The sequence below is a fragment of the Ursus americanus genome, chromosome 1, assembly GCF_024610735.1.
Source record: "Ursus americanus isolate L20-20 chromosome 1, mUrsAme1.1.p, whole genome shotgun sequence".
NCBI classification, from domain to species: domain Eukaryota; kingdom Metazoa; phylum Chordata; class Mammalia; order Carnivora; family Ursidae; genus Ursus; species Ursus americanus.
In genome coordinates, this window is record NC_142127.1 from 40516069 (window position 1) to 40523784 (window position 7716).

Genomic DNA, 7716 nt, shown 5'->3' on the forward strand with positions numbered 1-7716 from the left:
GTGAAGGATTCTGAGACATGTACATCTTTCCTCCATTGCCACTGGGGCTGAATGGAAATACCTAGACAATTAGCCAAGTCTCTTCCCTACCTCCCACGCACCCAGCCTCGCCTCTCACTTACCCCTCCCCCCACAGACACAAAATTAAAAATAAAAACTTCTCAGCCTGTACCAGCCTGAATATACCTATCTCGCGAATGGGGATTCTTTTTCCTTCTCCTTTTGTAGAAGAGAAAGAGTCCCTCTCGCACAGTTGCCATCTACTAGCCTGCTGATAACCAAAGGAAATGGTAGCCAAGAAAGTGACTCAAGTTAAAAGTGTTAGCACGGACTCTTCTCCAGTCCACCCTTTTCCCACCTCCAGCACTGTTACTAAGAGCGGGAAACTCGTTTCCTTTTGGGTCCCAGGGCTCCAACTTCCGAGGGAAAAGGCCCTCTTGGGCCACAGGAAATGCAGCCTGGAGAGCAGCCTCCAGTCCGCACTGCAGAGGTGGCGCTGGCTGCAGTTCCAAAGGTGGAGTGGGCACCCGCCAGGTCTCCCCCTCTGTCTCTTATTACTAAGTCGTGCAGGGACTGCGTCTTGGCATCTGCTAAGCGTGGCCGGGTAAGAACAGCTCCCAGGTAAAAAAGCTGCACACACGAAACGCTGAGTCTGAAAAAACCACCCCCGCCGAGACGAGGCAGTTGTGAGCGGGATGCCTGAGAAGTGGGAGGTGAATGTCCTCGGGAGGGCCCCCCCGGTGCAGCTTTCCCCGGAGGCTGAGGCTGCTGCCAGCGGGGACATCTGCTTTCTTACACTCCAGCCTGGCTCACCCCGCCCCCTCAGCCCGGGTTGCGTGGTTATTTTACCAACACCGAGGGAGGGAGAGCTCGAGGAGGTAGAAAAGGGGTGGATGGAAGCTCAGGAGATGTTCTTCCCACTCCCCCACGTCCCCTCCTTTTTTTTTTTTTTTTTTCACATCTTTTAACCTTCAAGGTAAGGACTTTATAAATACGAAACGATAAACGTGCCCGCTGGCTCCCAGGCCCGCCTTCTGCTCGCGGGGCTCTCGGGTGCGGGGCCTTGCCCTTCTGTCCGTCGTCCCCGCAGTCGGGCCGGTTTGGGCGGCTGGGCCGGGCGCAGGGGCCGGCCTGGTGCGCTCCGCCTGTGGCGCCTTCTCTCCCGGGCTGCTGCCTCGACAGCTGCTTGTAGCTACAGTAATTAGACTGTCAGTGCTTGTTAGAGGAGAGCGGGGCGAACACGCTTCTGACAGCAGATTCCGAGACTCCCCAGTTTGTTAATTTCTAAAAGATCTTTAAAGCATTAATTGAGGTCTCCGCAACTCTCCCCTCCCGCCCCTCTCCCCAACTCCTCCCTTCCCAAAAATATCTTAAGGAGAAGAGAATTCTTTGCGCGTGGAAGCCGTGTTTCCCGCAAAACTGCCAGGCCGCCCCCGACTCACGCGCATACACCCTATTTTACATATACGCATATACGCGCACATGTATACGCGCGAGGTTAACTCCGCGGAGGCCTCGTCCAAATAGGAACCAGGATTGCATTTAAAATAATAATAAATAAGTAAATAAATAAATAAATAAATAAATAAACTGGGGGGTGGGGAGGGAAGCAGAAGTCGGGAAGAAAAGAGAAAAGCAGCAGGCTGATTACGAGGTGTCAAAACTGCCAGGAGCAAGAAGGTGATAGCAATCAGGGGTGAGAAGAGTGCGGCATTCGTGCGGGGCAACTAATTATCCGTCTCATTTGAGAAGAGCAGCATTTGAGGCAGCAGCGTTCGCCTGCTGAACGGTGACAGATTGGCGCGGAGGAGAGGGGAGGTGTTAAAACAATGGAGCCGGGCGCGCGAGCGCTGCTGCATGCTAATCAGCCCTCCCTCCGCCTGCCTGCCGCGCTCCCTCCTTCCCCCCGGCCTCCCTCCTCCGCGCTCCCTCCTCCCGCCTGCGGCGCTCCCTCCTTTCCAGCGGGCCCGCCGCCGCCGCCGCCACCACCCGCTTCCTGCTCCCTCGCTTTCCCGCGCGTCCTTCCCGCCGCTGGCAAGTGGAACTCAGCCACCGCTATCGCGTCCCTCGCGGGTCGGGAGCCCCCGCGCAGCCCGCCGCGAGCATCCTCCGCTGGGCCCGGCCGTAAGCGCGCCGCAGGCCAGAGCCACCCGGCGCTCGTGCGCCCTGTGCCCAGCGCCCACCCCTGGGCGCCTCTTGGGGGTGGGGCGAGGGCCCGCGCTCTTGCTTCCAGCCCTTGGAGAAGAGGCCAAGGAGCCTGCATTTTCGTGCCCACTTGCTTTTCTGCCGGTGGATTGAACGAGCTGGGCAGAGAGTGAGAACCCAAGCGAATTCACGAAGGGCGAGGGACAGGAGGGACAGACAGGAGTGGGAGAAGAGTGGAGACCAGAAAGGCAAGAAGGCCCCTGGAGAGACTGCAGACCCGACGCCCGGCCCTAGGGGCCCTAGGACGGCTGCCACCCCACAGGCCTCTCGCGGCCCGCAGGCCGCTCCAGGGCAACAGAGCAGCGGGTGGGCTCATCCCCTAGCAAAGGCTCCCTCTTTGCTCCCATAGACACCCCCAGAACCTTCCTCGCCCCACCAAGCCAGAATAGAGTACACGACTTAATAATCAGAGAGAGGAAGAAGACAAAGGGCCTTCGCGGTAGTTGTGCTTCCAAGGCTTGACCTCCTGACCCAGGACTAAACGGGACCTCCGGAGACACGCCCATTAAACTGTTGCTGGTGAGAGAAAGCCTTTAAGAAAACGGCCACCCCACCCTTTGCCGCACAGACTTGGAGGCAAGAGGGCGCCGGGGCATTTCTGGAAGCACAGCTCTCTGGTTGCTCCTCTCAGTGCTCTGATCTGAGTGAAGTTGGTCTCTGGACAGAGGAGAATCCACCAGAACTTGAGCCTCTGCTATACCTGTTGAGGCAGACCCAGGACCGGAGGTTTTGATACAATGTCCTCCTACTTTTTGAGTTTAAAAGCTGATTGTTAAGCTCAAAGCTTTTGCTTAAAATGCACTTTTACCTATAGCCTACATTTTTACTATTCTATATCTACATAAACTACCCTTAGAGATTAAAACATTGAAACACTGCCGTTCTTGTGGCTTCAGTGGGTTAAACAAAACATAGCTTCAGAGGACTGAAAGAGAATGCGGTTCCTTCCAACCTGTTCTGTGCTATTTAGCTAAGCAGGTGTCTAAATTAACATCGTAAAACTTCTTTACCCAAAAACGTAGATGGAAGAGGCAAGCCCCTGAAAGATAACCCAGACAGTATAAATTTCTTTTCTGCTGACCTTTACCATTGCATCAATTTACACACACAACTGTTCGTTTAAAAAATATCAATTTAAAATGTGGAGATTCGATGAAGCTGTCCTTTATACATGAGAGTTTCATTTCTATTATTCTCTCTCCCGTTCTCTGTAATGTGTCATCATAAAAGTACAACACAAGAGAATAAAATAGAAATGACTTGAGTAAATTTTGGTATTCTAAATCACCATCATTGATCTAGTCATAGGAAAACCTGCACACACAGAATGAATCCGTTTTCCTTTTCGAAGGTGCCCAGTCACACTGATACGATGGCTGAATGCGAAGTTGTTGGGACCTACAACAGAATAACACAGAATGTTCAAAAGTTTTCAAATTGAGAATTCTTAAAAGAGTTACCTCAAGAATTTTGTATAAATAATGGTCTTTTTGGTGTCTCCTCCTTGGAAAACCACTAAGCAGTCCTCTCTGCCCTCACTGCGTCACAGACTTTTCAGTGCTGGAGTAGTATCTGGCATTTGGAAAACTCCCTGGGATCTGAATCTGTGAAAATAGCAACCTACCTAACAGGGGGAAAAAATTAACTTTACATTTACTAATGTAAATTTGGAAATTCAGGTGCTCCATCAGCATCAAAATTAACAACTCATTAACTATTCATTAGGCTTTTCTTCATTAACCAATTCTATAGAACCAAAATCTCTGTGTCTCTGAAGTGGTAAACCTATAGAGTTCAAATACACTTAGTTCAATTCCGTGCTGTGTATGTATGTCTCATATCTAACCAAACTCTTTACCTTCCCATGTCTTGGTTGTTATGGGGTTTAATGCAATTTCTTCTCAGTCTACAGACTTCACAAATGTGCATGGTTGTTTTAATGGTGTACTTACAGATAAGTTTTTATTTGCACATAAGGACAAAAAGGTGAAGTGAAATTTGGTCCCAATGGAAACCTGTTAGGTTCCCTGAACATATGGCTCATTGGGCTGTTACTTCCTTTTTGAGATCATTTTCCAAGATTTTTTAATATATACATCAATTTGACACCAGTTATAAAGCAAATATATTGGCTTTGAAAATGCCTCCACCTGGGGCATATCTCTCAGTAACAACCCATCTAGTCAGGTGGACCTCTGAATGTACCGGCTTCTGGTCTCCAAGAACAGGGTACAATTTGAAACCGGTCAGAACTGATGGTTGCTTTACACTGTCTTTGAAATCAGGAAGCTCTTTGGATTCTTAGAATGCCACGATGATTTGATTAATACAGTTTAGGGGAGACTGTTTAAAACTCTTTTTCCGGAGGCTGTGCATTTGGAAACCACAGTATTACAATGATTCCTCTCAGTAGATACAAGAGATGTAAGTCTCATTTATTGAAAGTATGTGATACCAGCTTAAGACTTGAGGGGAAAATCACAGCACTTTGAAAAAGATGTAAATGTTCAATTGGTAAAAAAGGGGGGAAAACTGTGCTAAAACACGTGCCTATTTCCATTATGCTTAATTTACTATTCAAAACAAGTTTTTCCTAATAAGCTCTATTGTTTCTTTCTGTTTTGTAAAATTTAATATGTGTGAGACAAAAACCAGATTCAGAATGTGAATGAAGTCTGTTTAGCGAAAGCTTGTTGGAGCTTACAGCACAAGGAGGGCCTCATATTAAAAGACATACCACTTTATAACCCTGGGAGGATGTAAGGAATTGAGTTTCTTGGGTCTTTTCTAAAACCAGTTACAACTAGATTGCTAACTTCCTCCAGCCTCAGAGCACCTCACGGATGAATTCATACACTGAAAATGCAGTAAACACTAGAATATTGAGAATGATGATGCCGTGTATATTTACTAAATAACTAGCTTTCTCTTTATTGCAGTCTTCTTCTTCCTCAGGTCTCAATCCCCAAATAGGACTCCACCTTAGGTTCTCAAACGTGTTATCCCCTTGTCCTGTTTGTTCGGGGTTAAGTCACTCACCCTTCTCCAGAGTATTTGCACCTGCTTAGGTCTCTCTTGATGTTGAACTGGTCTCCCTCCTTTGAATATCCCCTTGGAATCTGGAATGCCTGGATAACCTGAAGTGTGCCCATGATTCCTTTGTTCCTGAGAGCCATAGCATGAATACATTCTTTAAACATCTTACTTATAGCTTTTGGAAGCAGTGTACAAAAGATAAGTCATCACTGACTAATTAATTCAAGGAATAACTGTTTTTGAAATAACAAAATCTTAAGGATTGCCTAATCCAACTTTCTTTTGGTGTGGATGACAAAAACGAACAAACAATACATCCCAAATAAACTGCATCTGAAGAGAATGAATGAGTCCCTCAAACCCACTCAAATCTTAGAACCCAGCTCAGGCTCTCCTGTCTTTCAATGCACTATTTTTTCTGTGATAATCCTTCACCTTAAACTAAGTATACTTTTTCACTGGCTTTGTACTTGGCTTCATAGGAAGCTTAAATCATTCTATCAGAAGTCTTTTGTACACAAATGGACTGAGCATTATACTAAACCGCAGGGACGGTGGGGAGGCTGATATTACCTGACCATGGGGGGGGGGTTATTCAGGGATTATCCATTTATCGCACCCTAAAGCAGGCCTCAGAACACTTCTGCTGGGCGGAAGCACCACCTTAGTGCACTGAATGTCAAGCATTTCCCTTTCCTTGCTCCATGCAGTAAGCTTCGGAATGCATTTTTGAAGCCAGAGACACAAACTAAGGTAGGAGAGAAAGTAAAAGAGATTTGCATCTCTAAAGCTTGGAGTTAAACCTCACCATACCACCCAAACCGCTAACCTTAATTGTTTAAATTCTAAACAGAAGGTTAGAGTTTCTATGGTAAAAGAAAAAAAGTAAACCAGTATGAACTGGAAGTGAGCCCATATATATTTTCTGGAACTATTCAACTGGAACTAAAACATTCTCTAAACCAAACAAATGTTCCATTGGTTCAAGAGTTGGCCTTCACTTGTCTCAAGATGGCCCTGAGGCCCATGAGGTGGTCTCAGCATTATATTATCTTCCCTTACATATTGGTGAATCAACTCTGGAAACAGCTCTCATTGGACAAATAGTCTCTCCCTTTGCAGTTGTTAAAGGGGCAGCCTGTGTGGGGGTCCTCACGCAACTTCAAGCCACTGGCTTACAAGGAAGGCAAGCTCCCTGGGAATCCAAAGTATCAGTAAGGGTGATAACGTGTCTGTGAAACAGCTCTCACTAACCAGGACTGAGGGAGAAATGCAAGCAGCAGGCTTCCACTGTTCAGCTCTCCCATTCACACGCACACACACACACACACACACACACACACACACACTCCAGTATGCAAAGACCCACTGTTTAGTTTTTCCTGAGGTTTCTACCACTGGCATTTTGAAAGTCCTTTCTTTCAACATCTGTAAGGCCTGGATGAGATGTGCTTATAGGTGAGAACACTTGATAAATTTCAAAGCAGAATTTGCTCTTCCCTTCCTTCCACCTTGAAAAGTTTTCAAGTCCCAACTTTGTCTCTTTTGAAATACACACCAACGAGTAATACGGCTCCACAATAAGTGGTAGGAAACCTATCATCCTGATATGGGAGTCCCACTGTCACGGACACTCTACTTCCGGGCGGGCCGTGGGTACCCCGGACTGGCCTGGAAAGGAGCCAGCCTCAAGGAAGGAGCCCTGGCCCATTTTCTGGTCAAGTCAACAATGACACTGCCACTTGCTCCAACACATAAGGACATTTCCAAATGTTTCCATCATTTCTTCCTCCTCCACCCTACAACGTGCTTGGAAAAGTATCCTGCGAAGGTAACTCATTTCCTTTCAAAGGCAAAGTCCCATTGAGAAGTCCTGACTATCCTGATTATTATATTAATATACATCAGAGCATAAGCCTTGCTTCTTGTATGGCTTCTTCAAAAAAGGAAAGAAAGAAAGAAAGAAAGAAAGAAAGAAAGAAAGAAAGAAAGAAAGAAAGAAAGAAAGAAAGAAAGAAAGAAAGAAAGAAAGAAAGAAAGAGAAAGAAAAGTATTTTTTTTTAGGTTAGTATTGCCAGATTTGGCAAATAAAAATACAGGATGCCCAGTTAAATTTGAATTTCAGATAAACAACAAATCATTTTTTACTGTAAGTATGCCCTATGCAGTATTTGGGAACCCTGTTTTTAATATTTCTTTGTAACTATGTGAAATCAAGTCTTACTTAACAGATTTTCCTCTAGGTTTTGTGTGGTTTTTTTGTTTTGTTTTGTTTTTGCTCTTTGTGGATTTTGGGGTGAGGGTGATTAGGTGTGAGGCAATTACCTCTTTTTGTGCCCAGAATTGTCTTTCTTCCTTTTTCATTCCTCAAGGGAAGTCTCGGTGCCTCTCAAATCTCTGTCAGCATTCGCTGTACATACTGCTCCCCTTGCTTCGGTCTCAGGGTTTGTGGTGAAGTGTGTGTTTGTATAGTCT